The 14,695-nt window shown below is 33.2% G+C and overlaps 1 protein-coding gene across 6 annotated transcripts in view; it reads left to right on the top strand.

Annotated features, from left to right (window-relative positions):
• SIRPB1 (signal regulatory protein beta 1) overlaps positions 1-14,695 on the top strand; it is a 1,192,076-nt gene that overhangs the window by 903,125 nt on the left and 274,256 nt on the right. The window lies entirely within an intron of this gene.

Raw genomic sequence — 14,695 nt, forward strand, 5'->3', positions numbered from 1 at the left:
GTTGTATCTTTTGGCTTTTCCCGGTTAGGGGTCGCCACAGCGGAACTCCGGTCTGCTAATGATTGGCAGTAGATTTTTACGTACCGAGTTGCTAGCTCTGATGCACAACCTTCAACGAAGGTACACCCATTAACGCATGTCCCACACAGAAGATGCTTTAGCTGAGAATCGAACAGGACAACGTCTTACTTTCAGGCGACAACGCTACCGCAGCACCACCACTGCAGTTTCATTACACCCATAAAATAAACTACTAGAATAGTCTAAAACCAGGTATGACAATATCAGAAAGGAAAAAGAAAGAAAGGAAAATGTTAAATGCATAGTAAGTTAGGTTAAACATGTTCAAAATGTGATGCACTGATGGTAAAGTAGACATTGTACTTCTTAATAAGAAACTGAAAACTAAACTTATTAACTGAAGAGAATAAATGACTTTATACTATGAAAAATGGAAATGCATTGAAAGAGGCCAAAAGACCATAATTATTCATCTTTTAGACCAAGATATAACTTACTTATTGTTGCGATACACATATAAGGTGGTAAATGACTGCATTTCAATGCACTTTCTGAAGTATTTTAATTACAACACCTAAATGTATGTTATCATATAGTGACTGTATTACTCAGTAATGTGATATGAGCACTATAATGTCATATGAGCACATATAATGTCATATGAGCACATATAATGTCATATGAACACATATAATGTCATTTGAGCACATATAATGTCATATGAACACATATAATTGCATAAGAAGCAGCACAACATGCCTCAAATATACAGACACTCACCAAATATGAGTGTGCCTAAGTGTGCACCAGTATTATCCATATAACAATTACTTAAATCCAAGTGTCATGATAAATGTGTAAATCATGACACACAAAACGTTAACACACAGCTCTTATGAATTGGATCATCAGAACTGATTTTATGTCTGAATTCCTTATTTGCATAATGGTAGGCAAGGAGCAACATAGACCACATTTATTCCCATACTAAGTTCAAAACCTCAGAATATAATTATGCATGCACTAATACTTTGCCATCAGTTTTGAAAACGAGCTTGTGCACACTTCCACTTACAAGACATAGTTACACTAGGAGAGGGCTCTCCCATGAATCTGTGCATTTTTAGCCAAAACACATGCTGTGTAACACTTTGATAAGTTAATCTTTTCAAATGTGCACTATCTCGCTGCTGTAATCCAAATTCTCCTGTGGTGCTTGCAGCTGCTAGTGTGTACTATAGATTGTATAACTAAATAGGTAGGTGGTTTGAATCCAGCACTGAGTGAATGAAAACTTTGAGTGTGTGTGCGTGTGTGTGTGCGTGTGTATGTGTGTGCGTGTGTATGTGTGTGCGTGTGTGTGTGTGCATGTGTGTGTTTGAATATGTGTGTGTGTGTGTGTGTGTGTGTGTGTGTGTGTGTGTGTGTGCACGTGTGTGTGTGTCTGTGTAAGTGTGTGTGTGTGTGTGTGTGTGTGTGTGTGTGTGTGTGTGTGTGTGTGTGTGCGTTTTTGTTTTGTACTATGTAGGAATGGCTTCACCCACAGATATATGTGCAGCTTTACAGTGGGAGTGGGCTCTCCCACCAATTTCTTTCCATTTAGCACACACATCATCCTGTGAAACCAGTGCTGACATCATACTTTCAAATGTGTACTGTCAGACATGTAAGCAAGTGTTTCATGTGATGCTTGCAATTCATGCAACATGCTCTAGCTTGTGATGTTAGGTAGCCAGTTCAAAAATAGACATTACTGCATAGACTCAGTTGTGTCAGTGGGTGTCCATGAGTGTGTGTGTATGCTTGCAAATGCACATATAAGTAAGAATGGTGTCACTCACAATTGTGATACTTGCATGTATAGGCAGAGAAATATCATTCACTATGTTCTGCCTATTTTAGTGCAAACAATTGCTTTGCTAAACATTGATGACACCATTTGCCGAAATATGCTTTACTCAACTTAATATTAAGCATTGTCCTGTGGCATGAGGAAATGCTACAATATTCTGCAGCTTGCTGCCTTAGTAAGCCATGAGTTTGAATCCATCATCATATACGGATTGTGCATGGCTGTGTTTCTACAATCACATGGATGACTGCATTATGCAACATGAGTGTTTGGGTACAACTACCCTTATGCAATACTTTGGGACAAACAGACAAAGCACACCACTCTTTCAGGTAATTTAAAGGCATGCATATGTCTTGCAGCACTAAAGATTATGTAATGCCTTCAATTAGACACTGTTTCACATTTGTAGTAAAACATCATCTGTGGTGTGTGCATTTAAAACAATATCCTGTAACTTGTGCATTGCTATAGGTAGTTGGTTGAAACAAGGAGTGGCCGAATAGTATGAGTTTCTTGCAGTGTACTGCTATGCATAAATGACATCACCTATACTTTTAATGTGCACAATTACAGTGGAAGGGGGGTTCCTCCGTTACTATTACCTGAAAAAAAAAGGTTTCGTACCACAATGATAATGTCATGCCTTCAGAAATGTTGTGTCTCACAGTTATGGCAAGGCCTCCCATGTAGTGGGTGTAATTAATATATAGCTCTGTAGATTGTGGGCTTATAAAGGCAGCTGTTTGAAAATAGCAAAAGACAACATAATGTGAGTGTTCTGATAGGACACATACAACATTATAGCAGTTTATAGCTATTCAGTTTTATTTCTAGCAAAGCCTTTTTCATCACATTAGGAATTTCATGCCAGTCAAATACATGTTCTGTGGCTTGTGGTGTGAATTCTCCTGTGGTGCATGCTGTTAATACTGATTTGGATAGCATGTGTACCCAGATCGGCAGTGGTTCAAATCTGGGAATGTGCAAACAGTATGACCAGATAATAGTGGCTTACCAAACCAACAGTGATATGACTAAATCACATTCATGTGAACATTTGCATTGCTTCATCCTTTTGATCTCTCAGAATAATTTTTACTGGATAAATGAACACCAAAAGTCTTTCTTTTTCATATCTTGACATAGGTTCTTTATGACACCTGTGCCTCCATTACTATCTCCTGTAGCAGACACAATTAATACACAGATCTGTAGAGTGAGGAGAGTGAGAAGCAGGGGCTTGAATCTAGCAATGTCTGTCTGTCTGTCTGTCTGTCTGTCAGACAGTTGTGACAGGCAGAAGTGGCTTAGCCAACAACTGGAGTTGTGGCACAATATGGGGGCCACTTTTTAGGTCTCACACTCCATGTTGTGGGAGCCATAACCATTACAATAGGATAATGCTATAATCCCTTCAAGTATGGTGTTCATGACGCATCAGATATGCTTTTTTCTGTTGTGTCAATGGTTGGTGCACCTCTTTTGGAAATCTGATCTTGGCATGTGTTTGCTCATAGGAATTATTTATTTTTTCCAAAGTAATGATCTGCATTGCATGACTAATAAATTTACGTATCTATTGTATTATTTGGATCACACTATAGAACCTTAAAAGAAATGAGGCCTTATTAATCATTTAACTTGTGCCATGGTGCAATATCATCACAAATTATGGGTGGGACTGTGTTATCATATGTTCTTGCAGTTTTGTGATGGGTAGTTGTTATTGTAGTCTTTGCTGTACTGCCTTATGACAGGCCCAGTATGGTGATTTACTAAGTGTGTGCTATCTCGCACAAAGCACATTAAGTAATAAATGCCCTGAGATATTTATCATCATCAGTCATGGAGGATGACATCATTTATCACAGGGCAGTCTACAGTTTGTGGGGTCTATGTTCAGCCATCAAATGAAAATTCAATTGAGTGGCTAAATATCAAATCTTAAGCATCGAATGTTCACTTATTGAATGTTCATTTCAGCGAACTAGATGTCCAACACTTCCCTGATGTCACACAACAAAGTATTTCAAACCCACTCAGGTGGGGGTTCACTGTCCCCACACCTTGACACCCCCCAGCTCTATATTCTAACTCCGTGACTGCACTACAGTGGGGAAAAGGGTAGATAGGGAAGTGTTGGACACCATCTCACTCGTTCACTGAAATTAATGTTCGATGAGTATGGCTTGATATTTAAACGTTCGACTGAATTTTCATTTGATGGCTGAACACAGACCACAGTTTGTGTATGTAAGATGTAATTTATCAACAAATCACTTATTAATACATGTCAGTGTTTCACCTGTGTGTGACGTATGCTACTGTTGTATCATATATGTATTACTAATGTGTTTAACAAGGCTGACTTCAGGGCTAAATATTAATTAAAATGTTATAGTATACTGCATTCATATGTCTACTTTGATACAGTTTTTCATATCAACATGTATGACATGGCACTTGCACCAGGAAGAACACATGGCATATCACTGATTTTAGTATTATGAATTCATCATACTCAGATAATTATAGCCTAATATTTGCTACATTTCCATTAGCTGACATAATAAGACCATAATGCTGGGATGTTACTTTTCTTTGGCCTAATCTTGTCTGGGCTACCTATCCATTTGTGTCATAGAATACAGCCTATGGCTATGGATATACATAATGACAGTCATACGCACAAATCCATTTATCAGGGGACTGCTTACACATGAGTGGTACTTTTATTTACGTGCCTGTTCTCATATGTCACATGACCATAAGCCTCTATTATAGTTAGATAACTGTTAGTATGTATATCATATCACTACTCTGTTTATATTTGGGTCAGTGTGACACATCTGTGTATGTGTTGTGTCCATCTGTAAATACACAATTTACTGCTATATAGACACAGCATGCATGAACAGTCACAAACTTTCTACCATTCAAAACATGCAGGCTGCTGTGCAAAATGCTTTCTTCAAAAACTAATACTACTATTGGAATAATTGCACAGGTCTTCATAATTCTTCCCAGTGTTTCCACAAAAGTGTGTACACTGAATAATGGAGGGGCGGAGCCTAGATGGCTAACTGGTAGCAGCAACTTTTATGAGCTCCACAATCTAGTACTAGAATACAGGAAAATAATCCTTTTTTTTCTGATCAAAAGTAGAAAATTCTTATTGAGGAACCTTCAATCTATAAGAATATCAATTTTGGTGTGTTTTCATTAAAATTTTCCTGTTAGAAAATCCGGAGATTACTTCTTCTGTGTGGAGATGAGCAACTCAAAGTCTTCTCACTCTGAAACTTGACTGAAAAAGCAAATTCAATTGATGTCTGACACTCTTTCTTTTAAAATGGATAGATTTACAGAAAATCTAGAAAATCTAAAGGATAATTGCCAAAAACAGACTGATGTCCTTACAAAAATACTGCAGCAGCAACAATCTAAAATCCTGGACATTGAAACTTCACTAAATGACATAGATGGGAGACTTAAGGAACATGAGTCTCAGTGTGAATTCCTTCTGCAGCTGAATAACTGGTTAATCAGTAAAATAGATGACCTGGAGAACAGGGAAAGGAGAACAAATATGAGAATATTTGGACTTCCAGAAAAAGCTGAAGGTGAAGACATCATTTTATTCCTAAACTCCTGGCTTCTTGAAATATTAGACCTAAAGGAAGGTTTTCCAAATGGTATAGAGAGAGCACATAGAGCCATTGGAAAACCTACCCCTTCTTCTCCTAATGTGCCTCCAAGATCCATTGTAGTGAAATTTCTATCTTATTTAGATAAAGAGCTTGTTCTCAAATCTACCTGGAGAAAAAGCCCCTTGTCATATAATCAGAGTCAATTAAGATTTGACAATGACTATTCTTCAAGAGTCTTGGAGATAAGGAAGAAAGCCTGGCCACTTGTGAGATTACTCAAACAAAACAAAATTAAAGCACAACTTGTTTATCCTGCAAAAATCTGAATTTTTCATTCAAATGACATGAGAACCTTCAACAATGTCGAGGAAGCATCTACAGTCATCAAAAATAATGACATCATTTCAATTCCAGAAGACATGGACTGGTCATCATCCACTACATTAAAAAGATCATCTGAAAAAAAAAACAAACAACTGGGCTGATGTGAGAAAGAAGAAACTGAAAACTGTAACTTAAAAATGCAGGAGTCACTAATTATCTCAAAGCATCAACTAAGGTATGATTACATAGCTAAACACCAAAAAGTATGTATTATTAATCTTGTTTATTCTGTCAATGAGTGTTCTTCTACTCTCTGTTTAAGCTTCTTTGTGGTTTACTGTGTAATTCAGGTGCTTTTATGTTCTCTTTAAGGGTTCATAATAATTTGGTTTGCTAATAATTCACTATAGTTAGCTTATATGTTCATAGATTTGAACAATTTTCACTTATTAGGATATCAATATAGACTTTATTCTTTATTTGGAACAGCTTGTTATCAATTGGTTATAATTGGTAGAATGTATGCTTGCCGAGAAATTAATATGTATCTATCTCGGTAAATTTAATTTACATTACTGCTATCTTTAAAGGCTACAGTACAAAGCTTTATGTTTTTTAGCATTGTTTAGTCAATTTCCATTGCTCTAGCATCTTAACACTCCATTCTGACAGTTTACTGTCACTTCTTGTTAGAGCATAGTCTCGAGCATTTCAAATGTTGTCTCACCTTGCAGTTGAAATTTGCCTCCGCCCAAATGTAACACAGCACCATTGGCCTCCTCATAACATGTCAATTGCAAGTTACATAAAATAAATTATGTAATGTGATTTCTTTATTTAGAACCCAAAATATATCCATATACTGTCTTGCCAGTGTCTTTTGCATATTATGTAGTAGAGGCTAAAGAGGAAAAAAAAAAAGATATATTAACTCTTGGTAGTCTCTGCTTCCTCTCGACTGTCAATTGTTGCACCCGTTTGCGTATTTCATACGCTTCAGTTGTAATAGTCAGCATTTGTCGGTACCTTGTGTGAAAGGCTTTTACATGCATGGGTACATTGTGACATTGCAGATCGCTGACTCTGGGAAGCAGTGCGAGGTTTAGACAGTCTAAATGCAGTGTGTCAACTTTCATACCTTTTTGCATTTGTAGTTTATAGTTGTAAGCTATTGAAGTGATAAATTTTAAAGCTGATGCCCACTGGTGGAGTGTGACTAGTTTTTCCCATTACAAAAAATGTTCATCTGAAGTCTCTTACCAATGTGAGGATATTAAAGATTGGAAGCAATTAAGGGCAGTCTTACATACTCACAGCCGACTCATTTCACTGCATTTTTTTTGTAATCCTAGACTTAGATTAGGTTATACACCTTTTTATGTATGGTATCATTTAACTGTATTGATATTTGTGGTAATGCAATGGCATGCATCACTGTTATAAGTAGAGGAGCAGGCAAATAAAGCTAGTATCACTGTTAGGTACAAAAATTCAGATTTGAACTTTGACTTTCATCATATTTTTAACTGTAAAAAGGTGTTCTTATAACACATCCTTTAACTGTATTCCTCATATCAATAGAAAGAAAAGGTATGCCTGAAAATAATAAATACATACATGTTTAATTAGTGACCAGAAAGCTGTAAAGAGGAGAAAGGAAAAAAAAAAAGATGGGAAGGAAGAAAGATAAGAGGAAAAGGAAAAAAAAAGTGAGATATGTTGGAAATGCTTAGCATTGCAGAGCTGATTCAGTTGATATGAACCAAGCAATAGGCGGCACTCCTTCTTTGTAATACTTATCATAGGTATTTATGCCTCCCACCTTAAGAGATACATTTCCCCCTGATATTAGTTTGTACACCATAACAAATTCTTCAAATTGCAACTCAACAACTGTGCTCTTTACATTTTAAATATAAGTTTGCCAATATGACATTTTAGGTTTAGGGAATCTGAAGTTTAGGTCTGTACCTAAGGATGTTTGGAAATAAAGAAGAATAGCTTTGTGAAACATAGATTATTTGAAATAACTCTCTATAAAATGAAAGAAGGATGACTGTATAGAGGAGGGAAAATGAAGAGTGAAAGAAAAGAAAAAGAAAAACACTAAGTTGACTGTACAATGCTTATAGGCAAGTCTAGCCCTTTATTTTTTTTTCACACAAGGCTTGTGTTTACATGGTCTGTTTAAATGGATTTGTTACATTCATTTGATTGATTCAGGATTTTTGTATTTATATGCATGCTGTCCATTGTGATTCATGTTAGATTTAAACCAATAGAGGTTTTTATCCCTTTCTCTTATTGTCTTATTTACAATAGAAAGTAGTTTTGAAAAATAGAATAGCTAGAAGATATTCATAGTTCTTTGTGTCCAAAACTGAGGTAAAACTAATATTCCAACAAATGTTCACCTTTACTAATACTAGATGTTAAACATCCTGTCCAGAGAACATGATACATTCATGAAATTGTTTAATTGACTGAAACTGTCTCTTTAGGGTTTGAAGTTATTGCACTGGTTTAATAGATCATACTATTCACTTCTCCAAATTGTATTTATATAGCATTATTGATACAATTTATACATTAGTGTATTCTTTGATAACTTTTCCATTACTTCAGATGTTCTTAGAAATAATCACCTTTTGTTTTGCTATTGTGTTAGTTCCCAAATTTCAAAACCAATGCAATGAAATTTTGATGTTATATAAATGGAAACAGAGCTTATAATATTTAATACTCTCTAGTAGTTTTAACTTGGTAGACATGTTTCATTTTCGTAACAAAGGTTTCTCATCATTATATTTTGTTAAACCTTTATAAAATATATGTTTGTTGTATTTGTGAAATTCTGGCACTATAGCACAAATTTATATTTCAAAATCATATAGTTCATGTTATTTTGCTTATTAAGGCTTATTGATGTTTTTAATCACCAATAAGGTCTTTAACTCTATTTAATTTCTTACAGGCAATGTAATTAGATACTTGTTAATTTGGATACTCGAGAATAGTTTAATAGCACTTGGCAAACATCCTATTCACTACATATTATCTTCTAGCTGGAACTATTTATATTGTAATGAATGTTTTTCTCTTTAAGAAATAGTAACTATTTAACTGATAGTTGTTTTTCTTTTATCTACTCAGAAATAATAAATCTCCAGAATTTATAATTTGGAGCTCCACAACATTCATTTTCCTTTAACTTTTTCTAGGTATGAGGGTTAATCTGGTTGAACAGTTTTGTTTTACCATATTAGGAGTGTCTTCCACTCCATGTTTGTTAGAGGGACTTTTATTGTCATTGTTTACTTATATTCATGTGATTATTCACTTCACACACCTTTTTTCTCCTTCTTGGCCTCAACATTGTTTTAAATTATGGTTTCTAACAGGAAACATCAATCTGACTGAGATATAAAACTTGTAAGAATATTACACAAAATTCAAGTGACAAAAGTACTTTGTACCTCTGTCATATAAAATACTTCATAAAATTAAACAGCTAGAATGGACTTAACTCTACTCTCTCTAAACATTAATGGATTAAATAATCCAAAGAAAAGATATAATCTACTAAGATATTTAAAATTAAATAAAGTGAAAGTGGTATTTTTACAAGAAACTTCCTTTAAACAAATGATAACCATGTATGGAATCCAAATGAATATATAAAACTATCTAATTCTTCTTATAATAAAAAAATAGAGGAGTCTTAATACTATGGAAGAAAAATGTCACTAACCCTCAAATCATTTACAATTATGAAGATAAAGATGGACTTATAGCAATTGTAATAATAAGATTTGGTAATAGAATTTGGACACTGGTAAACTTATATTGGTTTCCAAGCACTGGAGTGGGAACAATCAAAAAACACATAGACCATATTAACAGAATATCCAAAGGCAATCTAATAATAGGAGGAGATTTTAACTGTATTTTGGACAATTCAGAGACCACTAATAAAAGACCTGTTTGTTTTACCCCATAGGGAAAACTCTTAAGAAATGGACTGCTAATTTAAATCTAATTGATACATTTAGATTCAGGAAGAGTCATTCTTTATTGTTCTCTCAGAGTGATCACAAATTTAATACCCAAACAAGAATTGATACCATTTTTGTATCTAAAGATTTAAGAATGAAAATAGACAAGATTTCTATAACTCCTTGCCCTTTGTCAGATCACAATTCACTCATTCTTAAACTTCAAATCGATTTTAAAAGATTGACTTTCACAAAAAGAATCCCAGTTTATATTACCAAATTGAAACAATTTAAACCATGGTTAGACTCAGAAATACAATATTGCTTAGATACTAATTATACAGAAGATATAAATATAGTTATCCTATGGGATTCTCTAAAGGTATACTTATATGGCAAAACTACAACATGGTTTAATAATAAAACAAAATAATGGGATTCTGAGTTAGTAAATATGCAAAAGCAAATTACAGAAATTAATACTAATGATTTCATGGACTCAATTGCTAACAAAAAAGAAATTGGAGAATTAAATAAAAAAATACAATGACATTTTAACCCACAAGAGTAATATGGCTCTAGGAAAATTAAATCTAAATTCATTTTCTGTTTTACCAAATCATTTGCATAACCTAGTAATGAGAATAAAAAGACAATACACTGAAAATAATATTATAAACTTCATCCACGAAGGGAAACATAATAAAAAAGTATCAGATATAAGTGTCATCTTAGACGCCTTTAAATTTCATCATGCAGAACATTTTAGAAATAATGATTCATCTCATAATATTCCAGATTTAAGATTGGATTTTTCTAAAATAAAAAAAATTCCAGCAAAAACTAATAATAGGTATCCAAAATCAAATCTGTCTCAAAGAATTAACTGAAAAAATTAAAGAAAGCAAAAATAATAAAGCTCCTGGAATTGATGGAATTATTATCGAACTATATAAATTATTTCCAATCTCTGCAATATCAATATTACATAAAGCTCTAAATGAAATTCATGTTCAAAATATAATTCCACATTCATAGAGATATTCACTTATCACCCGTATCATAAAAGATAACAAAGATCCTAAACAATGTAGTTCACATAGGCCAATTTCATTACTTAATAATTATAATAAAATGTTTATGTCTATTCTGGTTAATAGAACTAAAAACTCTTTATTACACGTTATTAGTGATGGTCAAATAGGCTTTATTTATAACAGACATACTCATGATAACATCCAAAGAATATTAACTATTATTGACATTCTAAATAGAGACAATCAAGAAGCCCTTATAGTTGCTTTTGACACTGAAAAAGTCTTTGACTCACTAAAATGGGACTATCTTTTTAAAGTTTTAGAAATCTTTAAATTTCCTATACAATTCATTACATTAATAAAAATATTTATAAAAATAATCTTGCCTATGTAAAATTTGGTCCATTTACCTCAGAAGCCATTGAAATTACTAAAGGTACAAAGCAGGGCTGCTCTATTTCCCCAGTCTTATTTGCACTAGCCATAGAACTTTTCTCTTCAATAATTCATCATAACCCTAAAATTAAAGGCATTGATATTTATTGTCAATTTAATTCTAAAATAATGCTCTTTGCTGATGACATTCTCCTTTTCTCTAATTAATTCAGATGAATCCTTACATGAGCTAGAATTACAAGCTGAAAAATTTTATCACATTTCAGGTTTACGTGATAGCAAAACAAAGTCCAACTTTATATTATTAAATAAGAAAAATGATACTCACTTAAACATAAATCAAATAATTGGAAAAGAGGCTTCCTCTATAAATTATTTGGGGATAGTACTATGTAAAACATGGATTTAGCATTAAAAACAAATTATAACAATATTGTGAAAACTTTAAAAACACATATTGAAAAATGAAATAAATTGTACTTAAAATTTGAGGATAAATTGAAACTAATTAAGATGGTTCCACTCCCAAAGACAAATGGCATTGAGTAAGCTATTCCTATGATTCCCAATAAAAATTTTCTAAAAGAAATAAATAAAATTCTCACTAATTATCTTTGGTTCCCAAAATGAAATAGAATAGCCTTTTTCAAATCACATAAGACATTGGGAACTAGGAGGTATTCATTTTTCAGAGTCTTACATTAAAGTATCCATTTGCAAAACAATTATAAATTGGATTGACCCAAAATTCACATATGCATCTTTACATACTATTATCTTCCTAAATGAAAATAAATTAACTAAAAATCTGCAACTAAACAAGCAAAATAATAAACTTTGGCATATCCTTTGTGTTAACATACAATATAATTCTTCTAAACCTACTAATCTAAAATATACAAATTATATTTACAATTTAGAAGTTTTATTAATAATAATACTGATATAAAATTATGACTAAAATTATTATTCCCCTTCAGATCTACAAAAAACTGTTTTAATAAAATTCATATAAATGCTCTTAATACCTGAGAAACTAAAAAATTTACATGTTGGTACCATTGTATAAAGAACTTGGTTTTGAATATACAACAGTTAAAAAGTATATATGATCTATCAAGCTCTGATTGGCTAGTTCTTAACAGTTTATAAACCTATGCCTGAGATCTATGCAGAATAATTGATAATTCCTCCTTTAAATCTATTCCTAAACTTATAATTATCATGAATGAAGTATTATATAATGGATTTGATTGGACAAACAACATCAAAATGATATAAAATCATAATTAACTATAAAGATAACCAAAATCAAAATTATTGGAACTTTATCATTAAAGAGCTTTCACTGAATTTATCAGTTGAAAGTAAAATGAATTTATTATATTCTATTAAATTAACCTCTAATCTACAAATTTGGAAAATTTTCACTTGGAAATTTCTGCACAGAGATTTTTATACACCCAGTAAAATTATTAAATGTAACTCTTCCAAAGATGTAATATGTTGGAGATGTTCATTGAAATATAAAGCTGATTGGTCAAACATCTTCTATGATTGTATTTACATTAAGAAATTTTGGGAAGAGATTAGTAAATTTCTTCAAGCAATTTATACAGATTAATTTAGTTTACCAAAGTCATTAATTCTGTTGAATGTAAATGAAAATATTGTAATGAACAATAAAGATCTTTATCTTCTTTGGACTATGCTAGCGGTAGCTAAGAAATGCCTCACAAGGAAGTGGAAATCCTCTTCTGCACTGACTTCTTCTTCTTCTTCTTTCGGCTTTTTCCCAGTTAGGTGTCGCCACAGTGGATCACCTGTCGCTCATGATTGGCAGTGGAGTTTTACAGTGTCAAGTTGTCAGCCCGGCACCCAATCTTCCACAGAAGGCACACACATGCACACACTCACACCTAGGGCCAGTTTAGAGTGTCCAGTCCATCTACGGCATGTCTTTGGGATGTGGGAGGAAACCGGAGCACCCGGAGGAAGCCCACGTGACCACAGTGAGAACATGCAGACTCCATACAGAAGGCACCCTAGCCAAGGATCGAACTGGAGAACCTCTTGTTGTGAGGCGGCAACACTGACCGCTGCACCACAGTGGCTGCCCTCCTCTTCTGCACCGACTATAGAAGATTTTCTAACTTTGCTGAAAGAAACTGCGCTGTTGGAAATAAAAATTAAGGAACTAAGAATATTTCCTAAGAACTGGACTAACAACCTTTGGGTGAAAGTTCTCTCTCTTATCAAAACTCTTAATTCAGATATAATCCTAACTGTTTGAGTGATGAGAATGCAAGACTTTCTCTAACAATGTGTAACTCATTTCTCACAACAGATTGTTTCCTTATTGTAGGCCATTTGTATATATTGTAAATAGTTTATTATAAATTTATTCTTTCTGGATTTGTAAATGTTATATTTGTGGAAAATAAAATTATTTGAAAAAAAAACAAGTGTGTACACTGTCATAACAATGTCAGTATTGTTTCCTTCATACACATAAGGCACTGAAAGGCTTAGAATGCTTTAACCTGTATGCATGTTCTAACATCAGACGTGGATGTAATGTTTTTACCTTTGATCACTAACACAGTATACGTTATAATGGCACAGTAGTTCCATTCGGCAGACATATAGCTAGCTATTTTCAATATAATCATGTGAGCACCAAATTTAATGAGCATGCTTCTGAAAATGTATAGTGGAAATGTACAGTTACATTTTCTATAACTCTATAAACTATTCTGTAATTTACATTAATATACAACACATGCTTTCCTAACACAAGTTCAACTTTTCTATACCGTTTCTATGGCTATAAGTGTCAATAAATGACAACAAAAAGTCACTTTCTGAAGTGCATAGAACAACAGCTTTAGAGTTTATTTAAATTATTTTACATACTAGATGGGGACTACAGCATAATGTCAGTTACAGCATATAACTTACTGGATGCACATCTGATGTGCAATGACTCCAGTATATGCAATATCCCCTAATGTATCTATTTTCCTTGATGTTATCTCAACTATGTATTTTAAATAAATCTTAGCTGTATCACATTTGCTACTGTTACATTGTAGCTGTGTCTCTCACATCCTTTGTTAGTGTTTCTTTTTTATTGTATCCATATGACCCTAAATGGTCATGATTATCTGTATAAAAACATATATCAAATAATATAAAAACAGTACTCCGATAAAGAACCAGTACTAATACAAACTGGTATATAGTAAAACAAAAAAGTACCGGACCAACACAGCTAGGCAAAGAGAAATTTATTCAAAATAAAAGATCAATCACGAAAATATAAGTAAGTATAAAAATTACAAAATATACAAAATACACATGTACACAGTTGTTGTGCCTTTCGGCTTATCCCGGTTAGGGGTCGCCACAGCAGAA

Source organism: Protopterus annectens, chromosome 12.part0, assembly GCF_019279795.1.
Source record: "Protopterus annectens isolate FY-2018-M chromosome 12.part0, PAN1.0, whole genome shotgun sequence".
NCBI classification, from domain to species: Eukaryota; Metazoa; Chordata; order Ceratodontiformes; family Protopteridae; genus Protopterus; species Protopterus annectens.